The following is a 17,269-nucleotide window of genomic DNA, read 5'->3' as shown; positions in this document are numbered from 1 at the left end:
CAAGGTTTTATAAACTTATTATGTCTTGAACTGTTAATTTGGATGCAGCAGAAGTCTGATTTATTTATAAAAAGGGGACAGTAGAGAAAACAGGGCCACGCGTATGTATTTATTACCACATTTTTTAGCCTCTTGATGGTGTTAATCTGTACTAATGACGCAGGAGACAGGACCACTAGGAGGTGATCTACTAGGTAACAAGCCTTTGATGCTGATCCTTTCACCTCTTCTATCCTGACAGAAGAGGAACAGAAAGCCACTCTTCATTTCTCAGTATGTGTTCATTACTTATTCCCTGTATGTCTAGTGACAGAGTTTTTCTGCACGTTAAAGCAGCAGTAATTAAAATGTAAGCAATAGACAGCTGGTGTCCAACTTCACACAGAATAAATATGAGGACAGTGATTAGTATGACCTTACTCTAAGTGAACATTTATGTATTCAGTAGTACAGCATTTTTCGTTACTGTACCAAAGATAGGCTCTCCAGCTGGAATTTGTAGTTCCACAGCAGCTTGAGCTCCACAGGTAGCTTTAAGCCAGGTCTACTTTCTGTCCTTTGCTGGTGTCTCCATCTCTAATTTATTTGTTGGGGCATATTCAATATGGGAGCTACATGCTGGACTTTTCGCTCCACATCAGAGGTTTTCCGGGGATAAAGTATCGGGCGCGCGCCCGCTTTATCCCTGTATTCAATTAGAATCAGCTAAAACGGGAGCCGGCAGAAAGGTAAGTATCGGGAAAAATAAGAAATTTTCAGGAATTCATCCTAGGACCTCCCTAATGATGTCCTGACATGGGGGATCACTGTGGGTACCCCCGTTTTTCCACGCAGAAGGTAATTAGGGTTTTTAAATAGCCCCGGCAGGTGTCTTTTCCCGACTTTGAAGAAGTTATGGAGAATAGCACTTAAGTTTTTTTGGGTGCAAAAAATAACTATGCCCATCAAATTTGGGGTACATGGAAATGGGTGCAAGCATATTTTCAAGTCCCTAAAGTGCATTTTGAACATTCTTAAAAAATGCACCTGCCGCTACCACCCACATTCTGTTATACACCTGCCGCATACTTGGGAACCCCCCTGAATTAATTTAGTTGTTTAAAAATTTGTTACCCATATTTTTTTTTTTACCCCAAAATTGAACTATTTTTTGGGGGGTATCCCTATTTTTTTTAAAAAAAAACTTTTTGTGACACAGATCATTTTATTTTATTTAAGCCTGCACCCCTAAACCCCAATTCTGCACTTTTTTTCGCCAGCAAAAGGATGGCGAAAAATTATCCCCGTTTTTTACATTGACTTTTCGCACAGGCGAAAAGTCAATGAAATTGAATAAGGGGATATTAGAAATAGGCGACAATGACATCATCGGCCCCTAAAAGTCATGTTTACGTTTTGCACAGACCAAATACTGTTGGATCAGTTAGGGAGGCATCCTGGAAACATGACGTAGCCAAGTGGTTCATGAGCTCTGCCCAGTCACTTACTGATAAATAAATAGAATAAACAAAACCAGTTGGCGCTGATTATCAGAAAGTAAAGAGGAACTTGTACAATGAGACCGATAAAGCTGCTGTTCCAAAAGAAACTCTGTAGTTTCTCCAAAGAAATAAGTTACCATAGATAAAATAGAGGAACTGCGCTAAATCAATCAACATATATAATTAATCATTAAAATCTAGAAATATTTATTTCAGACATATAATAATCACATAAATGTATGGGTCCCAGCATAATAAAAACATGAACAATATTCTCATATAATGAGCATGACAAATTCCTAAAAAAATGCAAATCAGAAGAATGCAGTTGTCCTCTTTCTTGTGGGGAAAGGCAGTAACTGGTGAGTTAAAAAAGTCTCAATGACCAAAAACTGGATAATCCAGAAAATCCTCTATTGTGGAAAGTATTGTAGCATAGTTCCAATATGTAACATAAAGATAATAACAGATTACAGGCTGTATTTCCTGAAAAGATGCAACAGTGTCTCTAGTATGAAGCGATGTTAATATTCCATGGTTATTGGCAAACAAAAACTAAAGTGGACAGCCACTGTTTGCTATAAGCAGCATATATAGTATGGAGCTGATATTGCTATTCCAGTGTTAGTTTGGCTCACCCCTAAATCCGTGCTGGATGCCGATGTCTCCGCTCACTCCCCTGCATCACTCACCGGAGAGACGGGAGTTCCGGCTGTGACGTTCCTGACTGATACCACCCCTTGCCTGTTAGAGACGTCTGTCTCACCGGACGAGGTGTGCGGAGACATCGGCATCCAGCACGGACTTAGGGGTGAGGGGTGATTGCAGCAATCGTGCAATTTGCAATCGATTGTGTATAAAAATCTTTTCCTTTTTAAATGGATTGTGGCAATTCTGCAATTGGCCTTAACTCTGCCTTAACTCTGTGCTGTGCGATCATGTGTCACAGCACAGTCAGTTTCATCCCAGTCGGTGGTACCTCCCAGCTGCACTGCACAGTTAGTCACTGAGTGACATTGTCGTTGCTTTATTATTAGCAGACGTCTGTGACCCTGAAGTGCTGGGACTGAGCCACAGACACTGGGCAAATATTAGCATGCCCCAATAGGGCGGAGGTGCTATGTGGTGGGGCCCACGGTCTTCTGCTACTTGCATTTTGTCTGTCCTTGCATTAGCCAGGGAATCGGCTAATGCATCCCGGCGGTTGGAATCCCGACAGCGGCATCCCGGCAAAGGAGGAAATCCGATCGTCCCCAGGTAAGTATATACTAACTAATATCTAGCCCCTAACCCTCCCTTAGGGGTGCCTAACCCTAACCTTCCCCCCCCCAGTGCCTACACCTAACCTCCCCTTCCCCGCCGCCTAAACCTAAGCCCCCCCCCGGAACCCAAAACCTAACCCCCCGAAACCCCCCCCCCCCCCTCTGCGGCTATACGCGCCCGGCGTCCCTCCGATCGGGATGCCGGGTGTCGAGCTTTCGGCGTATGTCTAGGCATATCAACGCCTGTCTTTAGACCTTTGCCGGGATATGACAGTCGGGAAGCCGGCTGTCGGGACTAGGTCCGCCGGCTACCCGACTGCATACCTTAGCCAGTGTTTTATCATTGGTACCAGCCAGGAAACCTTTCTAAGGTAACTAAATGAATTTGCCTGTTTGTAGAGCCATTGGGAGAACAGCTGAAATAGAACAACCCCAGGAGCTTTTTTGGGAAATATTTATCAAGGTGGCATTGCAGCTTTAAGTGTAAAAAACACGACTCTAGTGCAGAGTTTCCCAAATTCCACCATTACAATCCAGGTTTTAAGGATAGCCATGCTTGAGTAGAGAGTTCAATCAAATAGACTGAGGTACTAATTAAGTCACCTGTGCTCAAGCATGGATATTCTTAAAATCTGGGCAGTAATGGCGGAGTTTGGGAAACTCTGTTCTAGTGAGATTATGCCAATACTATAGACCAGGGGTTCTCAAATTCAGGTCTCAAGTATCACCAACAGGTTTTGTGGATTACTGTAATCATGCACAGGTGAGTTAATCGATTTGCTGGGTCAGTAATTATCCCACCTGCCTCCACAGACAGAAATCCCCAAAACATGACCTGTTGGGAAAAGTTGTGGGTTGAGGTTGAGAACCCCTGCTCTAGACTAAAAACAAAACCTGTCTGTGTTCTGCTTCCATCTCAGCACTATAGCACAGTTGCTTATTTTTTAATCATCAATATACATTCTACTTATTTTGGGTGGTTATAACTATGCAAACAAGACCGGGTTCCAGGAAGCAGTCTCACTACAATTGTAACATGATGCCTGCTGCGATACCTTGCAACACAATTAGGGCGTATACATTCTTCTATATTTACATATTGCTATGCAACACCATACAAGTTAGTGTAAGAAAAATCCTCTTTTAGTGACTACAGACACTGCCTAGCAGAAGGTGAGTTTCTATTCTAAACACTGCTGGTTTTAGGAATCTTTCTGCAAATTCAGTCTTAAAATATTTGCAGCTTGCTCCAACAAGCAGAGAAACTAGGACTGTATTATTATTCATACATTATTGTACTATTTTCAAAACTGCTGCATCTTCCACTGCTAGATTTAAAGAGGCAATAAAAAAAAATGCATCATACACCTGGTTTTGTATTTAACATTTTTGCCACTTTAAATCCAGCAGTAGAAACCGTAGAAGACACATGCCACTTCGTAAATGTACCCCATAATCTTAGAGAATATTGTATCAGGGCATGATTACTAAAATTAGTGTGTTCTTCCCATAGAAAATGTTGTGATGAATAGATTTAAGGCAATATTAATGGCAGTATAATGTTTTGGGGGTTTTTTTTGGTGTGAACTACTAATTCCCCTTTCCAGACATAAACCCCAGCATTAACCCAGATCGGAACCCTGGACACTGAACACAGGTTAAAGTCGGGATTTCAGTACATACCCCCTTTCACACTTGGGTAATGGCCCTAGTTATTCCCGCATTGTCACCCTTCACACCGGACCCAGGTCTTCCAGTGACCCGGGTCTTCCGTCTAATAGTGGAAACTTGGCGATGATATAATATCCAAGGGCTTCTGTGCCTGCCAATCAAGTCCTTTTTAGGCATGACCCGAGTCGTCAAGACCCGGGTTATGCCTTTCGGACATAAGCCAGGTCACTGACACAGTTTGTAAGACAGGAAATAACCTTGGTCAATTGTGGGGTATAATAGTGTTATTTATGTATACGGTACATGGTAATGCATATTATGGCAAAGGCAACCTGTAGCTCACCAGCTACATTTTGTATGCGTTGGATACAAAATGACGACTGATACGTATGAATGACCCCCTAATAAACTCATGTCAAGAATTTAGGTTCTGTTTTCTAAACAGTAATAAAAAGCCACATGAAAATATGTACATGGCATATATAGAGCCTGATTCTGAGGTGGGAGTAAAGCAAAACAGAGCAAGGAACTTTGCGCCTTGTTGCACAGCAGGAGGGGCAGATGTAAACTGTGCAGAGAAATTTTAAATTTGGGAGGGGCATGTTCAAACCCCAATCTAAATTGCAGTGTACATATAAAGCTGTCCAGTATTTATGGGCTGCATGCAAAAGCAGCCAGTATTTACCCTGCATGCAAAAATAATAAATGTATTACCACCCTTGCACTGCAACATGGTTTGTCCAGGTACATATTTACAAAAATAAATTTGATTCTGAATTTGTATATTTTGTTTGTGTGTATAAAAAAAAATTGGGAGAACTTTAAATCGCAGCAAGTCTACAATGTGACACACTTCAGTGTTCTTTTGGTAAGGTCTCTGTTTGTCTGAGGTTACAGATAACCTTTACAGAAGTTTGGTTGAAGTTCTCCTCCCACACCTCTATGTACTATGGTCCTTGCCTGTGTATGTATGCTGACGTGCTGACTACCTTTTTCCCCCATATTTTCCCCATTTTGGTTATCTGATATACAGTCAGGTGCATAAATATTGGGACATTGACAGATTTTTTATATTTTGACCTCTATTCACCACCACAATGGCTTTCAAATGAAACAAACAAGATGTGCTTTAACTGCAGACTTTCAGATTTAATTTGAGGGTAATTACATCCAAATCAGGTGAACGGTGTAGGAATTACAACGGTTTCTATATGTGCCTCCCACTTTTTAAGGGGCCAAAAGTAATGAGACAAACTAAACAATCCTAAATCTATTTTTCACTTTTTATTACTTTGTTGCAAATCCATTGCAGATAATTTACATCCTGAAGTCTGGAACGCATAGACATCACCAGACGCTGGGTTTAATCCCTGGTGATGCTCTGCCAGGCCTCTACTGCAAATGTCTTCAGTTCCTGCTTGTTCTTGGGGCATTTTCCCTTCAGTTTTGTCTTCATCAAGTGAAATGCTTGCTCAGTTGGATTCAGGTCAGGGGATTGACTTGGCCATTGCATAACATTCCACTTTTTAGCCTTAAAAAACTCTTTGGTTGCTTTTGCAGTATGCTTCGGGTCATTGTCCATCTGCACTGTGAAGCGCCGTCCAATATGTTCTGAAGCATTTGACTGAATATGAGCATATAATATTGCCCGAAACACTTCAGAATTCATTTTGCTGCTTTTGTCAGCAGTCACATCATCAATAAATACAAGGGAACCAGTTCCATTGGCAGCCATACATGCCCATGCCATGACACTACCACCACCATGCTTCACTGATGAGGTGGTATGTTTTGGATCATGAGCAGTTCCTTTCCTTCTCCATACTCTTCTCTTCCCATCACTCTGGTACAAGTTGATCTTTGTCTCATCTGTCCATAGGATGTTGTTCCAGAACTGTAATGGCTTTTTTAGATGTTGTTTGGCAAACTCTAATCTGGTCTTCCTGTTTGTGTGGCTCACCAATGGTTTACATCTTGTGGTGAACCCTCTATATTCACTCTTGTGAAGTCTTCTCTTGATTGTTGACTTTGACACATATACACCTACCTCCTGGAGAGTGTTCTTGATTTGGCCAACTGTTGTGAAGGGGTTTTTCTTCACCAGGGAAATAATTCTTCTGTCATCCACCACAGTTGTTTTCCGTGGTCTTACGGGTCTGTTGGTGTTGCTGAGCTCTCCGATGCGTTCTTTCTTCTTAAGAATGTTCCAAACAGTTGATTTGGCCACACCTAATTTTTTTACTACATCTTTGATGGGTTTGTTTTGATTTTTCAGCCTAATGATGGCTTGCTTCACTGATAGTGACAGCTCTTTGGATCTCATATTGAGAGTCGACAGCAACTGATTCCAAATGCAAATGTCACACCTAGAATCAACTCCAGACCTTTTACCTGCTTAATTGATAATGAAATAACGAGGGAATAGCCCACACCTGTCCATGAAATAGCTTTTGAGTTGATAGTCCCATTACTTTTGGCCCCTTAAAAAGTGGGAGGCACATATAGAAACCGTTGTAATTCCTAAACCGTTCACCTGATTTGGATGTAATTACCCTCAAATTAAATGTGAAAGTCTGCAGTTAAAGCATATCTTGTTTGTTTCATTTCAAAGCCATTGTGGTGGTGAATAGAGGCCAAAATATGAAAATTCTGTCAATGTCCCAATATTTATGCACCTGACTGTATTTTGGAGGCTTGGTTTAGTATTTACCAATCATTCATTAGCTCCAGGCACACAAGTGAGCGATTTCAAGGATCAGTTTGAACTTCCAGCATAATTTTGTTTTCTGTTTGTCACAGTTCTGATAATTATCCATGGGGCCTATTTGTAAAGAAAGTAGTTTTTTTATTCAATTTATGTTGAAACTGCAGTTTCTGCATTATTTTGTGGTTTGTTGCTATGTATTAATAGCCTAATGTAAGATATTTCACAGAAATCTCTAGCAGAATGCTGATTAGCACTGCAGATCGCAGTCCTCATTATCATCAATTAGTTACCAGCCCATCAAAATGACTGGATGTTGTCGACCTGCGAAAAGTCCCGTTTGAGCGCTGAAAGGGGTCATTTTTACTCAGCAGCTCGGTGGGGCTGCGAGTCAAAATGTTAGCGCCAGCTAACTGACAAATATGGGTCACATAAACCCACAATGATAACCATAGATAAATGAGATGGGTGAGAACTTTAATATATGGCTTCAAGCCTAGTTTAAAGTTTTTTATTTTTTGGCTTCTTATGTCCCCCTGTCAGATGTGCATCTTGCAGTAAGGCTAAGCAATGGGAAATACTTTGTGTTTTTTTTATATGTCAGTTAATTTTCAGTAAACCTTCAAACCAAACTAAGGAAATGTAAGTAGTACAGAGTGAAATGTTGGCTCTACCTCCTGAACACCATCCTGCGGAGTGATCTGACATTACAGGGAACTGAGGCAGATGTAGACAGTGACATATTAGAAATTACCATGGGAAGAGGGATAAGCTGGGTACACATTTAACGATGTGTGCCCAGCCGACCCGTTGTGCAGCGGGATTTGCCGATGTCAGGAGCGACATTGCGACGCCGTGGGCCATGCTACATTCGCTGGGCGATGTCGCTGACGATGCACGGGAGCGCGCTTCGCCAGCGTCATTGAGTGTACACACTAGACGATGTTGCCGACCTGTCGTCTGATCTGGCTGGATCGGACAACATATAGTCTAGTGCAGTGGTTCCCAAACTGGGTGCCTCGGGGTACTTGCAAGGGAGTCTCGAGTTGGTGGTCCAGAACCAAATCGAAATATTTATGGTCGATGTGATAGGAAAACCAGTGCTGGTGGCGCCAATCATAAGATATGTGGACAACCAGAGAACAACCCTGTCCACCACTACATAACTAAGCCTAAATGAATGACAGGTAAGCTCAATTTACTTAATTGAAACATGTTTGCTAAATTTCTCAATAAGAAACTTTTGGCCTAGGGGTGCCATGGAAAAAATGCTGATACTCTAGGGTGCCGTCAGTCAAAAAAGTTTGGGAACCACTGGTCTAGTGTGTACCGGCCACTCGACTGCAAGCTTTAAAAAATAAATAAATGATATGTATACTTTTATTATCAATGTTCTGCATTGCATTATTTATTTTTTATTGGGAACATACCCAAGACTGAGTATTAGAGCTATAGATTAATCTCCCTCTCTCTCCCCCCCTCCCCCCTTATGTATGTAAATTGTGGTTTGAGCAAATTTCGAGGCTCCTAGGACAGAATTGTCGAGTTCCAGCGATTTGGGCATGACAGAAGCCCGGGGCTGAAGAAGGGTCTTAATCGTATGCGTTATTTATTTCGATAAAATATTCCATCTTTAGGAACATTTTGAATTGAAGATCACTTGGGTTAGGGATCAAGAATAAGAAATCTGTAATTTTCCAGTTCATTTAGCGCGGTCCACAATGTGGGGGTCAAGGCTATAGCATAGTAGTCGCATAAAGAGCCAGCTATCTTTTTAAGGTTGTAAATTAAATGACCATCATTAGCGTTTAAGCAGTAGTATGGTTTCTGGATCAGTTAGCTCTCAATTTTTGGGCTAACAGTTTTTCAGTCCTAACTCCCTCTTTGTAGAACTTCTACTAAAGTCGGGGCTGGGGACTCTGTACACCAAACCTTCAACTCCAACTCCTCTATTTTACTACTGTCCAACACTGACCAGGGCTGGATTGAGGACGGGGTGACAGGGGCCCCTGCACATAGAGGGGCCCACACACAGGGTTGGTTGGTATGACCCTGCCAAGAACAGGTGTCTAATGGCACTTGTTCCCCGATGGGGGCTTAGTGCGGTGGCTCCAAGTTCTGAATGCAGCAGCACGGTCAGTGCTGCTGCATACAGCGCAGCAGAGCGGCTCCCGAGTCCCCTCATCATTGTCACGTGACACATCATGTCAGACCTCAGGAGCTGCCCTGCACTGTATGTGCTACTGCATTCAGGTCACAGAGCCAGCCCAGAAGGTAAGTAGTCAGGGGGGAAGGGGGTAGCGGTAGGTTCCATGTAGCTTGATGGGGGCCCCACAAGCCTTAATCCTGGCTCTGACTCCATCCAAAATTTCCACTCCACGGCTCTGTTTGTAGCTCATGGAGAGTCTTTGCAGCGTATTTGTACAGAAGCTGGTTAAGTAGGCAACGTTGTGTAGCAAAGTTTTATTTGAGTTTGGATACTTTTGAAACGTGGCCATGAGGGTGGCTATTTATGTACAGATGAGTCCACATACATCTAGCCTCCTGGCGCGTTAAATAGCCCTTCTAGTCGTGCCATGCCGTGGCGTGACTGTGTAGCGCCGAGCGTCTTTTCATGCGTTTTTTTACTTTCAAATGCGTCTTATTCGCACAACGATGCAAATAGATAACATAAGTAACTACTGTGATTAAAATGATATGCAGCATGCCTATGTTCTGTGTGTGACTGCGGGTGTATCTGCATGTGAAATGCTACGTTACAGTGTCAGTGGCTGGAACACTGTAACGTAGTGTTTAGCATGCAGGTACACCCGCAGTCACACACACAATATAGGCATGCTGCATATCATTGCTGTGCGAATAAGACGCATTTGAAGGTAAAAGATGCACGAAAAGATGCTCTGCGCTACAGAGTCACACTGAGCTCCTGCGTTGCGTAGCGCGACTTGTAGCGCACGGAGGATAAATGTATGTGGGCACATCTGTAGGCGAAGATTTCAAATTGATGATTGCTGTGTCTGACTAGAAGACTGGATCTCTCACCCAGAGTACGTTTCCAAGTAGATAAACTATCCAACAAGCAAGTGTAGAGGTTATGGGGAGCTGAGAAATGTGTAAAATGTTTAGTGGAAGGGTGCTGCGAGTCATAGAAGACCTGTTGCGAGTCATAGAAGCCATGTTTGATTAATTTGATAATCAATTGTGTCTTTAAAGTTACCACCCACAAATACCTGGCCTTATGCGCTAGAAGACAGTCTGGTAAGGAAATATCTGAAAAAGCCACTCTGTCTGACATACTGTATGGAGCAAAAATCGACCTTGCTTTTTAATGTTTATAATGTGTGTTTTTAGTATAAATTTGTACCACTTTCTAAGGAGGAGATTTAATAAAGCTTGGAGAGAGATAAAATTGGAGATAAATAGCACCAACCAATCAGCTCCTGTCACTTTACAGGCTGTGTTTGAAAAATGACAGTTAAGCGCTGATTGGTTGGTGCTATTTATCTCCAATTTTATCTCCCTCCAAGCTTTATTAAATCACCCCCTTAGTGTTCCCACAAATTTCATGCCACCAGGGTATTCCAGTAAGGAATAGGGGAGGCCATTCCTAAAATGTTTCACCTTGTTTTGTTAGTACATCCTGAGCAGGTTTTATTTTGTGTACTAGAATTTGTGCACATATTACAATCAGTGCACTTATACAGTAGAACCCTGTTAATCCAGATACAATTCTTGCCTGTGGTTTCTTCAGTCTGCAGCATAATAGGGGCTCCTATATCTTTAATATTTCCAGCCTTTCTGAATATAATATGTTAATGTTTGTTGAAAGTATTCCAAATTTTCCTCTCATTTTGATTTTCACTGATGCCAAAAGCTTCTGAAATACATTTATTTAACTTCTCTCCCTAATACCCCTTTCACACATCGTCCCGGGTTTTTGCTAAGTGTGAATGCAAATGACCCGGGTCCACGACCCTGCTCTGTATCAGGGTCGGGGACTGAGACCCAGGAATTCACGTGTTGATAGACCCGTGTATTTCCCTGATCGTTGGTCTGAAAGGGATATAAAGTGAATTTATCAGGCGTGTGAAAAAATATATAGTGTATGAAGGCCTATTCCAAAGATTCATCAGTATACAATAATTAAATGCTGTTCCCCTGAAGAAGTCCCCAAAACATACAGAGGGACGAAACGCATGGAATGGACCTCCTGTGGTTACCTCTAAGCTACGCTACAGTTAAGCAATTTATATCCTTTTAAATTGTATGAGTTTTTATTGTAATTTTTATTAAAGTATGTGTTTCATTTGGATATATCACACGATTGGAGTCATTTTGAGCATCTACCAATTGATGGGACAAAATACAGGTGACTATTACTTATATGTGCCTGTGAAAGAATCCAGCTGGTACGAGGCGTACATTACCTGTGTCTAAAAAAATAGGTGCTGGGAATTTATATTGAGCACAAGTGGATTTTCTTTTGTATTCACCATTGTGATTTTCTGTTCCTGGTATATTGAAGTTTGGGTATACACGTTTCCTTACATGAGAACATGTATACCTATGTTTAGCAGTTTGTCACTATGTATGTTTTTGTTTTGATATATTGTCGTGGAAACACCGTATGAAGATCACTTCGAAACAACAAAAGGGAGCGTTTAGAACCTGAATCAATTGGAACAATCTCGGAATTATTATTTATAACTAAAGGTTATTTTTGAATGAGACTAACACAATGAAGGCACTATTTTTCACTTTTGAATCATTATTTTTTTATGTCTTATAGAATTTATCATCACTTGGAAGAATTAAGTTGCCACCGTATATTAAGGAGTGCTTAATCTTATATTTTTAAGATTTTGTATTTCACAACTTATTCATACTTCTTCCTATTTTTGGACACAATTTATTGAACTAATTTAAGCCACTTACACTTTGTTTTTACAATAATTAGAATTCAACTTTTTTTTTCTTAACATATTGCTTATTCTCCCATAAACAAATCAGGTCCGGTATACTCGTCTTTGTTTGAGACCTATAAAGAAGTATATATTTACTGAATAAACTTTAGGTAACGCAGGTGTTTTGTCTCCATTTTAAAATGTAATTCCTAGAAAAGAGTCCCGAGCAGTTTTATTCCTTGAGCTTAGCCCTGGTCTCTACACCCCATGCAGTATACTCTGAAGGTCAGTCCCTTCCTGGTATGACGTGTATTGCTTCTATGTTTAAATACCTCTCGGCATATGCTGTACACCCTTACAGGTACAATCCTATTTTTATACTCTTTACATTGCTTAATCTCCATGGCAATGGGTTCCACTCTGAGATCTCATGGCTAGGGCTTTTTTTTCTTTCTGTTTTTGCCTTATGGCTCTCAGTTTAAAAACGACATTAATATTATCCCTGGCTGTTACTATTTTTAGCTGTGCTACTTATCTGTATTTTTTTTTTTTCCCTTCAGGCAATATTAGGCAAGCAGGTCTCGAAATAACTTTTTGTGTATCATCATTTGCTTTAATACATGCCCAGTTAAATTAAATGGATGTTGGTACCATGTGTTTTTTTTTTTCTATGATCTCTATCGGTTTCTATTTTTATGACTTGCTATACCGGCTATAATTCCCCTTTCATGTTTAACAAACCGTTTTTCCTGCTGTCAATTTTGCTGTGATTACATGGGGGTGGTGTTCTTCTGCACACAAGAAAGCAGTGTTTTTTTCTCTGTCTTCTCACACACTGTATATTTATGCATGTGTGGTTGTAATTCTGTTTGTCTATCTGTAATAAAGTTGTAATGGTTGTGTCTGTTTTCTGAGGAATGTACTCTTTGGGACTGTGTATGAACTATGGAGATAAAAAAAATAATTCAGATTTGTTTTTTTGTTTGTCCGTTGTGGCATCACGCAGAAACTACGGGATGAATTTGGAGTGCGCTTTTAATATTGTATAGCTTAGTCACCTAGCAAGGAACAGAGGTATGTATTATCTCAGTGACTTCAGGGAGAGGAGCAATAAAGGAAAAACCAGATGGTTGACACGCTCCGCAAGCCAAAAGACTAGATGTATATCCATATAATTTTTTGGGGAGAAAAATACTTTTATGGACTGTTTATGAACTATGGAGACTATTTTTTTCGTTTGTTTTATCAGAATTTGCACAGACTCTTCAAGTCCAAAATGACTATATGTATTTAAATATATAAATGACTATATGTATATAAATATACATGTATTGCACACACCGAACGCAAATCGTTATAAATGTATGCATATAGTAATACATAGGAGCTCATTCAGATCCAATCGCTAAGCAGCGGTCGCTCGCTTGCTAAAGGGACCGGTTATGCAAATCAAGCGTTCACACTTTGGAGTAAGGACGCCCTCTATGTCCTAGAGAGCGATGGCAGTCTAGGACATAAGCAGGACTATAAAATCTCTCACCTGTCACTCGCTGCACACGTCATCTCCCGGAACTGTGTATTTAATCGGGAACATCGAGGACCATCGGAGCTGCTCGCAGCGCTTGTGATATACCCTACCCTCCCGCAAGCACTGCGAGCAGTTCAGGCTAAAAAACAACCAAGTGACGTCTTTAATGACGCTACTTTGCTAATTATGCACACCCATTAAACTCCGTTCTGACGGCAAGACATGCTTACGTTCGCACATCAACACCCCCGTTCATAAGCACCTTTCCCTGTCACTCAAAGTAGCGGCCAGTCTGTGTGCCACGAGCGCTCGATTCCCGATCGCTAAGACTGGCTTGCGCACACGCATTGCGAACCATGCGCAGATGCGCGATTATCGGCAACGGCGAGCGGCCGCTGCTTAGCGATCGGGTCTGAATGAGCTTCATAGATATATATATCAATATCTATTTCGCAGGAAAATCCATGTGTACATGTCAATCCAGTAGATGGCGTGCACCATGACAAATACTGCATATTAAATATACATCACAATATTAGATGCTACTATTGTCTTTGTAAAATTAGTTCCGCTGAGCAATAACAGACATCCACACACGCAGTTTACATATTGTTATGTTATTTACATTTATAAAATTTCCAAGTCATATATTTGAACTTTATACTGTTTACATTTTAATAAATACAGATAAATAGTATATCCTACTTCCACCTCTTTCTTTCCACTTATTATTAGAGCAGAGGGGGATTTTTGTTAGTGTACCTACGCTTATTACACATTACCAGTACTCTCATTAGACAATCTGGAAGATTCACCATTGCCAGGCAGTAAGACAATTCTTTCCGTCGCACATTCCTTATTTACTTTATCCTTCCCCTCTCCATTCCCCCATACATTACCTACCTCCCACAACTACATGGAGCGCAGTGTTATTCATATATCTATATTCAGTGTACTAAAGCCTAAAATGCGGTCAAAACTCAGAAAATCCCCTTTTGCTGAGTTTTGGGCGCATTTTTATATGTACGTTTTCCATATGGCGTTACCGAATAGAAAACTATGGGCTTCTTTCCGTCTTTCCCTCCCAACACCCTGCAGAAGGACGCCAGAGTGACTTCTGATTCATAAACCTGGACATTCCTCTATCACAAAAGACAACTCTTACCAAGAGAGCTGGCCTTTGCGCATTTCTAGGTACATACCAGCGATATTATCTCTATGCTGGGAGTGATATGAATGCATCAGAGGGAACTTTTCCTTACTGCCACAGCAATCTGCTTGCTAGCTTATTCTATTGTGAGTATCCACCAGCTTTCATGTGGAAGGCTGCTCTGCCCACTATTTTTCCAGCCACAGCCCTCATCATTAGTATCAGGAATTACATTGACTCCAAGCGGAGAGCAAAAGATCTGTCAGAAGCTGGACTGTTGTGTGTGTCCAACCAGATGCCGCCCAGAAATGGCCATAGCTTTACACACTGGCCCTTCCTCCCGGCACTGCAGCAAAGTAAAGCCGGGTACACAGTGGAGCAATGTGTACCCGGACAATATGGCAAGCAGACATATCCTATCCTTCATCCATCCAAGAACAGTTTGGTGATGAACATGCCTTTTCCAGCAAGATGGAGCACCTTGCTATAAGGTAAAAGTGATATCTAAGTGGCTCGGGGAACAAAACATCGAAATTTTGGGTCCATGGCCAGGAAACTCCCCAGACATTCATCCCAATGAGAACTTGTAGTCAATCCTCAAGAGGCAGATGGACAAACAAAAACCCACAAATTCTGACAAACTCCAAGCATTGATTAGGCAAGAATAGGCAGCCATCAGTCCGTATGTGGCCAAGAATTTGATTGACAGCATGCCAGGGCAAATTGCAGAGGTCTTGAAAAAGAAGGGTCAACACTGCAAAAAGGTCTAAAAACACTGAAGCAGCAAACTTTGTGAAAACCAATACTTGTGTCATTCTCAAAACTTTTGCCCATGGCTGTACATAATTGTGCACAGAGACTGTTGGGAAACCCAGTGTTTGTACCTTCTATTGTTCCTTAAACCTACACTTGGTGACCACTTTCTATATTGTATATGGGAGGAACCTTTTTTTTTAGCCCAAGAGTAGCCAGAATTCTTTATAACATGAATTCAACATTTTGCTGGAAACATGACATGATGACATTACATAGTAGCTACAGTATAGATATGCTGGCTGCACATTTTATCCTGCAAATCACATTTCACTATATCCTAAAGGTGCTCCACTGGAAAAAAATCTAATGACTGTGGAGGCCTCGAGTACACAGAACCCAATGTAATGTTCGTGGAACCACCTTGAGATGACGTGGAGCATCATCATGCTAGAAGTAGCCAGTTGAAGATGGGTAGACTCTGGCCATAGGGATACATACGATTTGCCGGCAGTAAAAATGACAGTATTATGTCTATGGGACAATGCCGATTGTGGTTGTAATGGCATTTAAAGCACTTTAACCTTGTGGGAATTATAACTTTAAATATTATAGTAAAGCGTCCTGTTTTAAAGTTATAATGTTGAACCGGTTAAAATGCTGTAAGTAACTTTACAGGCGCATCAGCATTGCCCCATATACATTACACTGTCGACAGCATTGCTGTTGACTCTAACTTCATCCCTGGCCATAAAGGGATGCACATGGTCAGCAATTATATACAGGTAGACTGTGACATTGAAACAATGCTCATTGATATTATTCCACGATCAAGTCCCTAAGATCACATTTCTTCCCAATTCTGGTGTTTGGATTGAAAAAAAAATCTAAACTCTTGACCATATCTGCATGCTTTTATGGATTGAGTTGCTGACTTGTTGACATTGTCATTAGGTCGACCGCCAATATGTAGGCATGTATTTAGGTCGACTTGGTTAACATGTTGTTTTGATGATGGTTGGAGTTGGTGTTAGGGGATAGGTTTAGGGTTAGGCTAACGTAAAATAAAAAATATGTCGACACATTTAATGTATCGACCATTTAACTATGTCAGCCTAAATACATGTTAGTGGTCAGCCTAATGACTATGTTCTATTGACCCGGATAGGAGAATAGATAAACATGAACATGTTCCCAGTTACGAAGCACAGCAAAGCTTTAATACAATTGTTAGTGTATAACAATAAGTGGGTTCTCCATCTGTCCCAATCCCGTAATCCAGAAACAACCAAATACCATTATAGAGATTTTTTTAGGTATTGCTCTCTGTATTTAGAATAGTATTTTATCAATTGATACAAATGACCAAATACGGGGCCTGATTCTGGGTTGCACACACAAGCGAATGCATCAGCGTCTGTTGGCGGTCGCCTGTTTGCACCTTTATACAAATGTTATAGAAATTCCCTTGTGTACATCCATGCAGCTGAATGTGCCTTTTAGCGCCTGGGCGCGCTGTAATATCGTTTGATTCATCCTTATAGGCCACCATTGGTCTCAACATGGAAATTTGTACCAGCCCTATAGCAGGTGCAGTTGCTCCATCTGACCATGGTCCCCTATGCTTGTGGCTCTGCGTCTGTGAATACAGCCACTTGCAGTGACATGGCAATGACACTCCCATAATATACCCACCGAACGGACCATTTTTCCGTGCACTATTATCCACCGCCCAGGATTGCCCATGACTTTTTTGCCATATACTAGACTGATACCGTCTGGCCCAAACACAGCAGCGCCTAAGTGCATACACTCT

The 17,269-nt window shown here is 41.2% G+C and overlaps 1 protein-coding gene across 3 annotated transcripts in view; it reads left to right on the top strand.

The window, feature by feature from the left end:
* The window catches only part of OSBPL3 (oxysterol binding protein like 3), a 204,927-nt gene that overhangs the window by 92,812 nt on the left and 94,846 nt on the right, over positions 1-17,269 (top strand). The gene's annotated exons all lie outside the window — the stretch shown is intronic.

This window comes from Taudactylus pleione, unplaced genomic scaffold (genome assembly GCF_031769625.1).
Source record: "Taudactylus pleione unplaced genomic scaffold, aTauple2 ptg000788l, whole genome shotgun sequence".
In the NCBI taxonomy this organism is placed as follows: domain Eukaryota; kingdom Metazoa; phylum Chordata; class Amphibia; order Anura; family Myobatrachidae; genus Taudactylus; species Taudactylus pleione.
This window is presented reverse-complemented; position numbering and strand designations above follow the sequence as displayed.